This window comes from Pongo abelii, chromosome 19 (genome assembly GCF_028885655.2).
Source record: "Pongo abelii isolate AG06213 chromosome 19, NHGRI_mPonAbe1-v2.0_pri, whole genome shotgun sequence".
Classification (NCBI taxonomy): Eukaryota; Metazoa; Chordata; class Mammalia; order Primates; family Hominidae; genus Pongo; species Pongo abelii.
Window position 1 is genome coordinate 51,181,900 of NC_072004.2, and position 16,265 is coordinate 51,198,164.

At 40.1% G+C, this 16,265-nt stretch overlaps 1 protein-coding gene across 16 annotated transcripts in view; it reads right to left on the reverse strand.

Annotated features, from left to right (window-relative positions):
- The window catches only part of LOC112131566 (ribosomal protein S6 kinase beta-1-like), a 252,973-nt gene that overhangs the window by 83,712 nt on the left and 152,996 nt on the right, over nt 1-16,265 (reverse strand). The window lies entirely within an intron of this gene.

The following is a 16,265-nucleotide window of genomic DNA, read 5'->3' on the forward strand; positions in this document are numbered from 1 at the left end:
TTGCCCATGCTGGAGTGCAATGGCATGATCTCAGCTCACCACGGCCTCTGCCTCCTGGGTTCAAGCAATTCTCCTGCCTCAGATCCCAAGTAGCTGGGATTACAGGCATGCAGCAGCATGCCCCACTAATTTTGTATTTTTAGTAGAGACGAGGTTTCTCCATGCTGGTCAGGCTGGTCTCCAATTCCCAATCTCAGGTGATCTGCCTGCCTTGGCCTTCCAAAGTGCTGGGATTACAGGCATGAGCCACTGCACCCGGCCCTGGTTTTTTTTTTTTTTTTTTTTTTTTTTTTTTTTTTTTTTTTTTGAGACAGGAGTCTCACTCTGTTGCCCAGGCTAGAGTGCAGTGGTGTGATCTCATATATAATGTTTATTATAATAACAGCAAAAGGGGGAAGAGGGCAATGGAGCTTTACAGGAGAAAACTGCTTTCTGCAAGTCTTTATCTTTTTGCTGGTAAAAAGTCCTGCCTCTGTGTTGATGCCTTCTGACTCACTGAGGTGGTGGTTGTGGCACTTTCACTTCACTGTTTTTTGTTTGTTTGTTTGTTTGTTTGTTTTTTAAGTAGAGACAAGGTCTTGCTTTGGTTGCCCTGGGTGGTCTCAAACTCCTGGCTTCAAGCAATCCTACTGTCTTTGAAAAGGTTGTGATTAAAGGTGTGAACTACCACATCCAGCCATTTTTTACAATAACAATGAAGTTGGCTATATCAATTGACTCTTCCTTTCATAAAACATTGCTCTGTAGCATGTGCTGCTGTTTGACAGCATTTTACCTACAGTAAAACTTTCTTCAAAATTGGGGCCAATTCTCTCAAACCTTGCTGCCACTTTATCAACTAAGTATAGGGCATATTCTACATCCTTTGTTGTCATTTCAACAATGTTTACACCATCTTCACAGGAAATAGATTCCATCTCAGGAAAGCACTTTCTTTGTACATCTATGAGAAGATATTCTTTCAAGTTGGACCATGAGATTGCAGCAATTCAGTCACATCTTCAGGCTCCACTTCTAATTCTAGCTCTCTTGCTATTGGCCACCACATCTGCAGCCTCCATCAAAGTCTTGAATCTCTCAGCCATCCATGAGGGACAGAATCAACTCTTTTCAAACTCCCATTCATGTTGATATTTTGACCTCCTCCCATAAAACATAAATGTTCTTAATGGTACCTAGAATGGTGAATTCTTTCCAGAAAGTTTTCAATGTACTTTGCCCAGATCCATAAGAGGAATCACCCTCTATATAGCAGCCATAGCCTTTCAAAATGTATTTCTTAAATCATAAGACTTTTACATCAAATTGACTCCTGGATGCACAGACTGCAGGATGGATGTTGTGTTAGCAGGCATGAAAAGAACATTTTCTTGTACATCTTCATCAGAGCTCCTAGGTGACTATGTGCATTGTCAAAGGCTTACTAATTGGCCTAAATTCAATATTGCTGTGTCTTAAAGAATAGGGAGGCCTGAGGAGAGTAGAGAGAGATGAGAGAACAGCCAGCTGGTACAGCAGTCAGAACACATACAACATTTATTAACTTCACCTCATAGTAACATCAAAGGTCACTGATCATACATAACCATAACAGAGATAACAATGAAAATGTGTGGAATATTATGAGAATTTTAAAAAGGGATGAAGAGTCACTAAGTGAGCATACGCTGTTGGAAAAATGAAACCGATAAGACTTGCTTACTCCACAGTTGCCGCAAACCTTCAATTTGGTAAAAAAGAAGAAAAACCATGCAATTCCTGTGAAGTACAATAAATAGGAGCCCAATAAAATGAGATATGCTTAAGAAAAAAACAGATATGCTTATACATCTTACTAAAACTAAGTACAGTCTAGCAAGTTAAGATAAAGATAGTAAGCCCTACAACAACCACTGAGAAAATAACCCAAGAAAAATCGTTTTAAAAATCATAAAGAAGGCCAGGCCGGTGAGCCAAACACCTGTAATTCCCAGCACTTTGGGAGACTGAAGCAGGAGGATAGCTTGAGCCCAGGAGTTTGACACCAGCCTGGGCTATATAGCCTGTCACTGCCTGGGCTATATAGCCTTGTCACTACAAACAAGAAAAAACTTAGGCATGATGGCATGTTGTTGCGGGAATTCAGGGACCCTGAATGGAGGGACCGGCTGAAGCCATGGCAGAAGAACATAAATTGTGAAGATTTCATGGACATTTATTAGTTCCCCAAATTAATACTTTTATAATTTCTTATGCCTGTCTTTACTGCAATCTCTGAACATAAATTGTGAAGATTTAATGGACATTTATCACTTCCCCAATCAATGCTCTTGTGATTTCCTACACCTGTCTTTAATCTCTTAATCCCATCATCTTCGTAAGCTGAGGATGAATGTCGCCTCGGGACCCTGTGATGGTTGTGTTAACTGCACAAATTGTTTGTAGAGCATGTGTGTTTGAACAGTATGAAATCTGGGCACCTTGAAAAAAGAACAGGATAACAGCGATGTTCAGGGAACAAAGGAGATAATGTTAAAGTCTGGCAGCCTGTGGGCCAGGCAGAAGAGAGCCATATTTCTCTTCTTTCAAAAGCAAATAGGAGAAATGTTGCTGAATTCTTTTTCTCAGCAAGGAACATCCCTGAGAAACAGAATGCATTCCTAAGCGGAGGGTGGTCTCTGAAATGGCCACTTTGGGAACGTCTGTCTTTTATGGTTGTAGATTAAGGGATGAAATAAGCCCTGGTCTCCCATAGCTCTCCTAGGCTTATTAGGATGAGGAAATTCCCGCCTTATAAATTTTGGTCAGACTGTCTGCTCTCAAACCCTGTCTCCTGATAAGATGTTATCAATGACAATGCATGCCTGAAACTTCATTAGCAACTTTATTTTCGCCCCGGTCCTGTGATCTCGCCCTGCCTCTGTTTGCCTTGTGATATTCTATTACCTTGTGAAGCATGTGATCTTTGTGACCCACACCCTATTCGTACACTCCCTCCCCTTTGGAAAATCACTAATAAAAACCTGCTGGTTTTGCGGCTTTGGGTGCATCACGGAACCTGCCCACATGTGATGTCTCCCCCGGACACCCAGCTTTAAAATTTCTCTCTTTTGTACTGTTTCCCTTTATTTCTCAGACCGGCCAACACTTAGGGAAAATAGAAAAGAACCCACGTGAAATATCGTGGGCTGAATTTCCCCCGACAACGTGGCAGTAGTCCCTGCTGCTTGCGACGCTGAGTGGGGAGGATCACTTGAACCCAGGAGGTTGATGTTGCAGTGACCACGACAGTGCCACTGCACTCCAGACAGGGTGACAGAGCAAGACCCTATCTCAAAAATAAAATAAAATAAAATAAAAATGAAAAATAAAAGAAATGAAAATGGTATACTAGAAAGTATCTATAGGTGGTATCCAACTTAAAATCATTCTACTTACAGTTTCTTAACTTTACCACCATGATACAAACCCGATACACATTAGTACTATATTCTTTGTGATGCTGGGCAGCGGCAGCAAGCCACAACTCCCAGTCAGCCATGCCATCATGAGACTAAACAACCAATGCTTGCTTGACCAGTGAACCGTGTAGCCAGATGATTTTTCCCAACTGTAGGCTAATGTAAGCATTCTGAGCATATTTAAGGTAGGCTAGGCTAAGTCAAGATGTTAGATAAATAAGGTATATTTCTTTCTTTTCTTTTTTTAAAGGGATGGGGTCTCAGTATATTGCCTAGGCTGTAGTGAAGTGGCTGTTCACAGGTGCAATAATCATGCACTAAAGCCTCAAAATCCTAGGCTCAAAATAATCCTCCTGCCTTATCAGAATGTAAGCTCATCATAACTCAAGAAGCATCTGTACTTAAGATTAAAAAGGTAGAAAACAAAGCAAAACAAAACAGGAACTAAGTAGTCATAAGAAAAACAAAAAACAAAAGGGCAAGCTGCCCACCCAGGACCAAGGGGTAAGGCCATGCCAATGGGCCTAGAGAACAGAATATCAAGCCACAGAGAATTATTTTCAATTCTCAGAACTGAATGGAATTTGTCCTGCAGACTTACAAACCTGCTTTAAGCCCCTTTTTTCCTTCCAATTTATCTCTTTTGGAATGGGAATGCTTCTCTGCCTGTCCCACCATTGCATCTCAGAAACAGAAAACTTGTTTTCTATGTATCACAGGTTTAGAAATAGAAGTTTTTTTTGTTTTTCTGTTTTTTTTTTTAAGACAGAGTCTCGCTCTTGCCACCCAGGCTGGAGTGCAATGGCGCAACCTCAGCTCACTGCAACCTCTGCCTCCTGGGTTCAAGCAACTCTCCTGCCTCAGCCTCCCAAGTAACTGGGACTACAGTTGTGTGCCACCACACCTGACTAATTTTTGTATTTTCAGTAGAGACAGGGTTTTATTGTGTTAGCCAGGCTGGTCTTGAACTCCTGACCTCAGGTAAGCTGCCCGCCTCAGCCTCCCAAAGTGCTGAGATTACAGGCGTGAACCACCATGCCCAGCAGAGATAGAAATTTTGCATCAGGATTAACCAACGTCTTAACCCATTGCCAATTCAGATGATTCAGAAGATGAGATTTGGGACTTTCTGAGTTTATTCTATTCAGGTAAGATGTGAGACTTACTTATAGAGTTTACATCAAAATGGATGAACACTTTTGGGGGATATTGGGATACAGCACATCTATTTTGTATGTGGAAAGAACATAAATTTTGGGGGCATCAGAAGGCAGACTGCTATGGGTTGAATTGTGGTCCCCAAGAAATGTATGTGAAGTCCTTAACCCCCAGTATCTTAGAGAGTAACCTTATTTGGAAAAAGGATCATTGCAAATGTAATTAGGATGAGGTCACATGATGGAGTAGGGCAGGCCCCTAATCCAATATGACTGATCTCCTAATAAGAAGATGGTCATATGGAGACAGAGACAAAGGAAGAATGGAATGTGAAGATACAAGCAGAGATTAGGGTGATTAAAAAAAAAAAAACCTGTCAATCATTGACACCCATCACCAGAAGCTAGGAGGCATGGAACAGATTTCCCTTAAGAAGTCTCAGAAGGATCCAACCCAGCTGATATCTTGATTTCAGAATTGTAGCCTCCTTAATTGTGAGAAGAAATTTCTGCTGCTTTAAGCCACCCAGTTTGTGATATTTTGTTACAGCAGCCCTAGGAAACTACTACAGGGGGTGTATGAAAAATTGGCTGTGAGATGTTCATGTTTTAGAATTGGGTGATGAATGTACCCAGGGTGTTTGTTATATTATTGCTTACTGTTTTATATATTTGACAATTGCAGAAATAAATTCTTTTTTTTTTTTGAGATGGAGTCTCGCTTTGTGGCCCAGGCTGGAGTGCAGTGGCACTATCTCGGCTCACTGCAAGCTCCGCCTCCCAGGTTCACGCCATTCTTCTGCATCAGCCTCCCAAGTAGCTGGGACTACAGGTGCCGACCACTATGCCCAGCTAATTTTTTTTGTGTTTTTAGTAGAGATGGAGTTTCACCATGTTAGCCAGGATGGTCTCGATCTCCTGACCTCGCGATTGGCCCATCTCAGCCTCTCAAAGTGCTGGGATTACAGGCGTGAGCCACTGCACCTGGCCCAGAAATAAATTCTTAATAAACAAAATAATGTCATAATAAGTAGAGTAAGTATTAAAGTTTTAAAAGCAGAAACAAACAAATTAGAAAACAGTTGAATAAAATTGGAAATAGGCCCCAAAGCTGTTCTTTCTATAAGGCATAAAAGAAATTGATCAACGCCAGCACAGTGGCTCACACCTGTAATCCCAGAACTTTCAGAAGCCAAGGTGGGCAAATCACCTGATATCAGGAATTCGAGACCAGCATGGCCAACATAGTGGAACCCCGCCTCTACTAAAAATACAAAAAAAAATTAGCTGAGCGTGGTGGTGGACACCTGTAATCCCAGCTACTTGGGAGGCTGAGACAGGAGAATGGCTTGAACTTGGGAGGAGGAGGTTGCAGTGAGCCAAGATCGCACCACTGCACTCCAGCCTGGGCAACAGAGTAAGACTCCATCTCAAAACATAAGAAAAAAAATTTTTTGGTTAAGAGTTTAGATAAAGGAAAAAACTCCATTTAAATGTTTTTGTGAAGAAAACCATAATGGATTACATGGCACAACAACAGTTTCAAAAAATTAAAACCAATTTGTAAACATTAATCATCACAGTTACTTATATGCCCTTAAAAAATGATCTATATGCTCCTAGTGTCACATAATCTAGGAGTCTACTTCACGCAGACTTTTTGCAACTAACATGCATTCCTTTGTTTCTTCATCACTGTGGAGAAGAGGTGGTACATACAAAAGGTTCTTGATATAACCCTATAAAGAGATTATCACATGGTGTGTTATCTGGGTATTTAAATGGTTACAATTCCAAGATACATCAATGCTATCAACTTTTAAAAAAAATAAATTTGACCTATAATGGGGGTGGCCAGCTGGGGGTAGGGGAGAAAGAGGCAAACTGTGTATCCTGGAACTTTGTAGCTGGAAAAAAATTACCAGCAGCAGCAGCCTGATCAAAACTGCAACTTCTTGCCCACCTGGACAACCCAGCTCTCTTTTCTAGAAATTAGCTTCTATGCTCAATTTCTAATAATGGAATGGTGCCTAGGGACTCATGTTTGTCTAGGTGAAAACACCTTCTAAATCCAGGTGCTTACACCAGAATGGCTCTCCTGGAAATTTAGGACTGAGACATTGAGTCAGTTACCTGTAGGGTAACCTGTAGAATCAGACATTTCTCAAATTTGACCTGTCTTATTTTGATACCATGTTGCCCAGCAATGTAACCTCCCCTTAAGTATCGGTTTTTGTAAAATCTCCTAATCAATTTCTTATCAGATTATTTTATATAAATACCTATCATCTAGAGTACTCCAGAAGCCAAATGAACATTAAAAAAATATATACTGAGATAGGGCCAGGCATAGCGGCTGAGTGTAATCCCAGCATTTTGGGAGGCTGAGGTGGAAGGATAACTTGAGGCAAGGAGTTCATGACCAGCCTGGGCTATACAGCAAGACGCTGTCTCTCTACCAATTCTACCAATATTTAAAAAAAAACTGGGTGTGGCGGTGGCACCTGTATTCCTAGCTACTTGGGACGCTGAGGTGGGAGGACTGATTGCTTGAGGCCAGGAGTTTGAGGCTATTGTGAGCCATAATTGTCCACTGCACTCCACCCCGGGGTGATGGACTAAGACTGTGTTTCTAAATAAATAAATATTACAAAAAGAAAAGCACTGAGATAGGCAATGTTGGTAAGTGAGATTATAGATTTTAATCTCATGAACAATTTTAAGTTAGCTACTATACACTCCCATTTCCAAAAGTTTAGATTGGAATGTTTGCTGGCTTTGGTAACTAAGAGAAAAGAAATAACAATGAGAGGTATTATAGTGCCATTCTTCCACAGTCTTTATCAAATAAATAGGCCTTTGAGTCTTGGAATTGTTGAGATCAAGAAAACAAATAATATATAAAGTTGACAAGCACAAAGGATACAAAGAGGCCAGGCATGGTGGCTCATGCTTGTAATTCCAACACTTTGGGAGGTCAGGGCATGGGGGTTGTCTGAATCCAGGAGTTCAAGACCAGCCTAGGAAACATAGTGAGATCCCATCTCTACAAAAAATAAAAACAAAGGTAGCCAGACATCATGGTGCAAGCCTGTAGTTGCAGCTACTCAGGAGGCTGAGGTGGGAGGATCACTTGAGGCTGGGAGGTCGAAGCTACAGTGAGCTGTAATTGCACCACTGCACTCCAGCCTGGGGAACAGTGAGACCATGTTGGAAAAAAAGAAGAGGGGAGGGGAAGGGGAGGAGGGACCACAAGAAACAAATATAATGAAGAATCATTTACTATTCCTGAGAAAAAGAGAATAGCAAGTGTGAGAGAATGTGTAACTAGGGTTGGGGAGAAGGGGCTGGAGAGAGAGAGCACACAAAGACAACAGACAGAAGTCAAATAGGAAATTTCAAAATGAGAATCAGCTGACATTATCAAAAAGAGCAAAATAACTTTTTTACAGATAAAAATGGAAGATTTTGCTTTCCAAAATAATTCAATTCTCCAGAAAAAAAATTAATTTAAGCACTCATCTAAGTAACTAGTATAAAGTGCCAAACAAAAATAAACATTTATTAGATATAGACAAATGCAAATATATTCAATGCTTTTGTACAAATGTGAATATCTGGGGGCCTTATTATCATCTTGTTAATATATGCCAGTGAACAATTTGTAGACACAAGACTTGTTTTACAAACATTCCATGATCATAAGCCAGGAATTTAAAACTTAGTGTCTATCTCTTCATTATAAGAAATGTTTCAATTAACTCACTGTGTGTGTGTGTGTGTGTGTGTGTGTGTATGTGTTTTCTATCTCATGTGGTGGTGATGAGCCTAGTACTTATATTCTTGAAACGGAAATCCCATTCTGATATTTCTTCCTCCCTCTTCTCTGTCACATTAAACTGATAACCAGGCTGGTCAGCTGAAGCTCTTATATATTACCGAATGTCTCTGCCCCATTGTTCCTACTACTTCAGATCCTCATTCCAGTGTCTGGGACACTGTCAGAGTCTAAATAGATTCTAGGTCTCTTGTCCCTTATATCTTCCATCTCCCAATCCTCCTTCCCCCGATCCATTAGAATGACAGACCTAAGCATATCCTTTCTGAACACAAAAACACATCAATAGGGATAAACTTAGGCTCCTTAACATGATGCATGAGGTGCTTGAACATCTGACCCTTGACAGTCCCTCTCAGCATTTTGCCTAGTGCATTCAGGGCCCTAACAATACCATCCTTCTCCCTGCCACCATCCCAAATCCCCTCCCCTGCTCACCACTCTCCTTGTTATTTCCCCCTTCAAAGCTTTTGTTCCTTCAATCTGTAAAATTAACAGCCACTCACATTCTCCTTCCTTTCCCCTCTTCACAGCCGGCACCTGGAGGTTTCTTACTCTTACGAAAAACTGCGACCTTTTCTAAGATACCTCCTCCCTCTTTCCTCAGTCCTGTTAAAGGTTACGTGGACATTCACTGTACCTCGAAAATCCTTGCACGTATTACTGTTTAACAATCACCGATTGATGCACGTTTATCCACCATACAGACCTGGTACATATAAGAGGACATGCCAGAAATGAGGACAAGATGAATGGGCAGATAGATGAAATGTTTAGCTTCCCTATTTACCTGAAACCTCCTTTCTGGGAGTCTTAAAACTCATAAAGAATATTTAGTGCTTTCAAAAATATCTTTTACTTGGCCAGGTGCAGTGGCTTACACCTGGAATCCCAGCACTTTGGGAGCCTAAGGCCGCTGGATCACTCGAGGTCAGGAGTTCAAGCCCAGCCTGGCCAACATGGCAAAACCCCATCTCTACTAAAAATACAAAAATTAGACAGGCATGGTGGTCCCGCCTATAATCCCAGCTACTCAGGAGGCTGAGGTGTGACGAGAATCGCTTAAACCTGGGAGGCAGAGAGGGTGCACTGGGCCAAGATCACACCACTGCACTCCAACCTGAGTGATGGAGTGAGAATCTGCCTTAAAAAAAAAAAAAATTAGTTGGGTGTGGTAGTGGATGCCTGTAATCCCAACTACTCGGGGGGCTGAGGCAGGAGAATTGCCTGAACCTGGGAGGCGAAGGTTGCAGTAAGCTGAGATCTCAGCACTGCACTCCAGCCTGGGTGACAGAACGAGACTCCATCTCAAAAAAAAAAAAAAAGTTCTGGCCAGGCACGGTGGCTCAGGTCAGGAGATTGAGACCATCCTGGCCTGTAGTCCCAGCTACTTGGGAGGTCGAGGCAGGAGGATCTCTTGAACCCAGGAGGTGGAGATTGCAGTGAGCTGAGATCGAGCCACTGCACTCCAGCCTGGGCCACAGAGTGAGACTCCGTCTCAAAAAAAAAAAAAAAAAATCTTTTACACAGATGCTAAATATACTGATACAAACTTAATTGCTATCCACTACTATTACTTTTGGAAAATAATAAGGGGGAGACAGGTTAGCAATTTCTAAGACTTCCATTAGCTTTAATCTTACAATTAGATAACATCATGTTTTTTGATGTTTTTGTTTGTTTCTTTGGCCTATGATCATCCTTCCTATACTTATAAACACTCTGTACTTCAGGGCTATCCAATAAAGAAGGACTATTTAAAACATATATATATATACATATACATATGATATACTCATTATCTGCTAACTACTCTCTATGGAAACTGTAGCTTTCTAAAATGAATGCTTCCTTGGCTCTGAAGAATACAAGCTTCTACCCCAAAAAAGTTCACAAATCCCTTTGTTGCCACAATCTTCACATTTCTGAAAACTTATTAAAAGGTAATTTTAACAAAACATGTCAGTGAAATGATGAGTTAATGCATGTAATGGAAGAAAAATATTAGCAGTCAAAAATATAAAAATAGGATCCAATGATTTAAATTGTACAAAAACTGGCCACTGGCCAGGGGTGCTGGCTCATGACTGTAATCCTGGCACTTTGAGAGGCTGAGGTAGGAGGATTCCTTTAGACTAAGAGTTAGAGACCATCCTGGGCAACATAGGGAGATCCTGTCTCTATAAAGAATAAATAGACCAGGTGCACTGGCTCACACCTGTAATCCCAGAACTTTGGGAAGCAGCCAAGGCGGGTGGATCACTTGAGGCCAGGAGTTCAAGCCCAGCCTGATCAATGTGGTGAAAACCTGTCTCTACTAAAAATACAAAACACTAGTCAGGAGTGGTGATGCATGCCTGTAATCCCAGCTACTTGGGAGGCTGAGGCATGAGAATTGCTTAATCCCAGGATGTAGAGGTTGCAGTGAGCCAAGAGTGAACCACTGCACTCCAGCCTGGGTGACAGAGCAAGACTCTGTCTCAAAAAAAAAAAAAAAGCCAACCAACCAAACAAATAAATAAAAGGAAGTTAAGCTATGAGGACACAAAGGGATCAGAATGATACACAATGAACTTTGGGGACTTGGGGGAAAGGATGGGAATGGGGTGAGAGATAGAAGACTACACACTGGGGGCAGTCTACACTGCTTGGGTGATGGGTACACCAAAATCTCCGAAATCACCACTAAAGAACTTAGTCATGTAACCAAACACTGCCTGTTCCCCAAAAACCTATTACAATAAAAAAAAGCAAATTAAAAAGTTTGCCATCTTGTTTTATACTTTCTACTTATCCGTACTTATTTTTCTTCTTTTTTTTTTTTTTTTTTTTTGAGACAAGTGTCACTGTCGCCAGGCTGGAGTGCAGTGGCTTGATCTCGGCTCACTGCAACTTCTGCCTCCCAGGTTCAAGTGATTCCCTCAGCCTTCCAAGTAGCTGGGACTACAGGCGTGCACCACCACACCCAGCTAATTTTTTGTATTTTAGTAGAGAAGTGGTTTCACCATGTTGGCCAGGCTGGTCTTGAACTCCTGACGTCAAGCAATCCACCTACCTCGGCCTCCCAAAGTGCTGGGATTACAGGTGTGAGCCACCGTGCCCAGCCATCTGTGTAGCTTTTTGCATCTCAGCCTTCCATTTGGGATTGCTTTTCTTCTTCCTAAAGTTCATCCTGTAGATTTTCCTCAGTGATAGTTTGTTGGAGGCATACTTTCAGTTTTTCTTTGCCTGAAAATGCCTTTATCTTTATTCTTTGATACTTTCATTGTGTGTTTACTAGGTTGGCAGTTAGTTTCTTTCAGCTGATTGAAGATATTGTTCTGTTGTTTCTAGCTTTCATTATTGCTGTACAGAAATTAGCCATGAGTCCTTTACAGCCATGAGTCCCTTATTTACCTAGGTGATTTTAAGATATTTCTCTTTGTCTTTGGTATTGTATACTTTTACTATGATGTAGCTAGGTATGGATTTCTTTTTGTTTATTCTGGTTGGCGTTTTCTGGCTTTTTGAGTGTTATCGTTTATCTGATTCTGGAAAATTTCCATCCATTATCTGTTTAAACATTTCTTTTGTTCATCCCTTCTTCTCCTTCTCCAGTTAAATGTATGCTTGATGTTCTTAACTTAGTTTTTTACATACTTTTTGTCTTGTTGTCTTTTGTGTTGCATTCTGGATAATTTCTAGTGATACATTTTGTTGTTTGCTAATTTTCTCTTAAACAATGTCTACTCTAAAACCAATCCCTGGATTTAAAAATAAACTTTCTAATGAAGTGTAACACACACTGAAAAATGCAACTATCATAGCAATATGGCTTGATTAATTTTCCAAATATATCCATGTAATCAGCAATTTACAAGAAACAGAACTACTAGTACCTTAAAAGCCCCTCTTTTGCTTCCTTTCAACCATATTTCTTCTAGAGTAATCTGAATTTCTGCAGCATAGATTGTTATATGTTTTGTACTTGTATAAGGAATCATACGGTAGGTACTCTTTGTTTCTGACCTTTTTCTTTTAGCATTGTTTGTGAGACTCATTTGTATTTTGTGTGATTAGTAGATTGGTCATTCTCTTTGCTATTTAGTATTTTCTTGTGTTAATATACCACAGTTTATTCATTCTGCTGTTGATTGGCATTTAGGTAGTTTGCATTTTCTGCCCATTATTAATAGTGCTGCTATAAACATTGTAATATTCTTTTATTAGACATACGGATGTATGTCTGTTGTTTTCTTGAATTTTTTATATCTGTGTGTATATGTGTGGATATCCTTATTTACTATTTATAGAAGTTCTATTTGGTTCTTTCTTAAATCTGCCATGTTACTTTTTATGGTGTTCTATTCCTTGCAAATCTTTCCAAACTTGCCCTTTTTTGTTTCTTTAAACACATAGTTCATGTTTGATAATTATAACATCTACAGTTTTGACTTGTCCCTTTCTGGTGTTTATTGTATTTTACTCATCATGCTTTGTGTTCATATGTGCCATTCATTGTGCTTGAAAAATGTATTGGTAGAAATAATTTGAGACCTAGAATGAAGCTGCCTTTCTGCAGAGAGGATTTGCATTTGTTGCCTCCCTAGGGACTACTTTAAATTAAATTCACAGCTTGAGGTTTTTGGGATTATCCATTTGATATGAATTCCGACTGTAAGTCCATGTGAGGGCTGATTATTTCTAGCTCTTCCTTCTGGATAATCCTGAGTATGTAGCCCTTTGTGGTTCCAACTTAATGTGAAGAGGGTCTCCTGTAAGCACTCCACCTTGGATGAGCTCTGGGCTTTTAATTCTGTTTTCTTCTCATTGTGAAGACATTGAAACCAAAGTTCAGATTTGCCTGGATTGTCAAATGACTTTAAGATAAAAGAACCTACCGTTCCTGCAGTTCTCTACTTACCTGTTGGAGTTTCTGTTTTATTTCAGTTTTGGCCTCGTGATTATATACTATCTTATAGCTCTTCAATGTTGCTAAGGTTTTTTTGCTTTTAAGCCGTCATGTTTAGTTGTTTTTGACAGTAGGACTGATCTCAGTTAGCCTACCATTGCTGAGGATAGATAACAAGTTCTTGGTTTATACTTCAGAAGGTTATCTGTGGTTTTTGTGTGGGGAATACACACAAAACAGCTGATTGGGAGGTAAAAGAGGGCCAAGGGCAGAAACCAGAGACCAGTTAGGAAAGTTGGTATAGTACAAGTGAGAAATGAAAATGGTTTGGATTAGGGTGTACTTAGAAGGAAAGGGCAATAGGATTTGTTGAGGGTTCAACATAGGACATGACAGAAACAGAGCGGTCAGGGATATCTCTTGGGCTTTTTCATGATCAGCAGGAAAAGTGGAGGTGCTGTTTCTTGAGACGGAGAAGACTAGGAGCAGCAGATTTGGGGAGATAAATCAAGAGTTCAGTTTGAGAATGTTATGTTTGAGATGTCTATTAGGCATCCATGTGGAGATGTTGAATAGGAATTTGGAGAGATGTGTCTCGAGTTCAGAATAGAGGTCTGCATTAGAAGTATGTATTTGAGAATCATTAGTGTATAAATGACTTAAAGTCATGAGTTAATAAGACCATCTAGGAAGTGAATATAGTAAAGGAAGTTTAAAGCATGATCCCTGGGAACTTGGATGTTTAGAGTTTGAAAAGATGAGGTGGATTCAGCAAAAGGGAGTGAGAAGGGGACAGTCAAGGAGGCATTAAAGCCAAGGGAGAGTGGTGTCCCAGAAGCCAAAAGAAGAAAGTATTTCAAGGAGACAATAATCAGCTGTGCCACATGCTGCTGAAAGTTTGAGTACATTGCTATGAACTGAGACTTGATTGTTATATTTGGAAAACATTTACTTTTTTTTTCTTTTTTGAGATGGAGTCTCGCTCTGTCACCCAGGCTGGAGTGCAGTGGCGCGATCTCGGTTCACTGCAAGCTCCGCCTCCCGGGTTCACGCCATTCTCCTGCCTCAGCCTCCCGAGTAGCTGGGACTACAGGCGCCTGCCACCAGGCCCGGCTAATTTTTTTGTATTTTTAGTAGAGACGGTGTTTCACCGTGTTAGCCAGGATGGTCTCGATCTCCTGACCTCGTGATCTGCCTGCCTTGGCCTCTCAAAGTGCTGAGATTACAGGCGTGAGCCACCGCGCCCGGCCGGAAGACATTTACTTTTTTAGTGGCTTTAATGAGAGCTGATTGAAGAAAGAGGTGGAAATAAAAGTCAGATTGAAGGTGGCTCAAGAGAGAATGGTAACTGAGAGAAGTGTAGTTATAAAGGAGAACAGAGAAATGGGGCAGTAGCTAGAAGGGAATATGGGAATGGGGCTGAGGGAGAAGGATTTTTTGTATTAATGATAGGAATTGTTACTGCAAGTTTGTATGCTGATAAGGATGGTTCTTTAGGCGAGAAGAATTGATATGGGGGACTAGGGGACGGTGCAAGAACAGAGAGGGAAATGGAATCCAGTACACAAGTAGAGAGGCTACCCATAGAGAGGAACATGGACAGCTCATTCATAGCAGTAGGAGCTTCGGGTTCAGGTGCAAGTGGATTGGTAGAGGTAGTCATGGGACAATGTTTCTATTTTCTCAAAGAAACAATGTCATTTGCTGACAGTAGGGAGGGAGGAAAGTGAAGGAGGCTTGAAAAGTGAGGAATGTTGAACATAGTGTTTTTGTTTCTTTCCAGATATGTTTACATTCTGTTAAGAGATGGAGTAATCTAGTTGAAGTAAAATTTTGAAAACTTCTTTATAATTATGTTGAACTAAAATATTTTAAATATATATAATAAAAATTAGTTATAAAGGATTCATAAGTAGAAATTCCATCCCCTAAATGTTTTGTAAATGAATTTTATAAAGTTATAAAAATATTGACTCTTGAAAGATTATTTGGAAAACAGGAAGAAACACCTCCTTTCCAAATCATCTATATTCCTACTACCCATGCATAACCCCTACCCTTAGGTCCCTCCCATTTTTTTCTTTTTAATGCCAAGTTGTTTGTTTTTAAAAAGAACACTTACAGTCATGCTTCATAAGCAATTAGTCATTCTATGCTTATCAGCTAGCCCTAAAAATATTTTTCCATGTTATTGCATACTTTCTATAACCATCAAATAGTTGGGTCATTATTTGCTGAATAATACCTTATTGTTGGACATTTCGGTTAACAATTTTTAGTTGTTCCATATAATCATTTTGAATAAATGTTCCTAAGAAACTCATTGTATACATACCTTTCATTACTTGATAAGCTGTGTCATATTTTTGAATCACATAACTTAGAAAATAATTCTGGCCTGACTTTTTATTGTGACTTCATAGTCACACTGTGTTAAAGTAGATTCTCTTTCCTAATTTTACTAATTATATGTTAGGTTTAAAGTCAATGCCAGGAGGTGGGTGAGGTGGTGCACTCCTTTAGTCCCAGCTACTTGGGAGGCTGAGGCAGGAGGATTGCTTGAGCCCAGGAGTTTGAGACCAGCCTGGACATCATAGCAAGACCCCCATCTCTGAAAACAAAACACAAAAGCACCAAAAACTGTTAAAATTGGTACAAGGAAACAATGTGTGTCCTGGAAGCATTGATATAACTTTAATAGTATAGTGATAATTTTATACCAAATTTTAGAGTATATATTCAAAGTAAGAAACATTAATATTTTTAATAGGTTGATCCAAGGATTAGTTTTGGCTCATGGTGCCTGTCATCCAGATATGAAGAAGCGAGTAGAAGATGCATTTATCCTTATTTGCGAGGTTTCACTACAGTATGAAAAAACGTACGTGTTACTTTCTCTTTATAACTTTTGAATTTTTTTTTCCTAAAGGTGTTTTAAA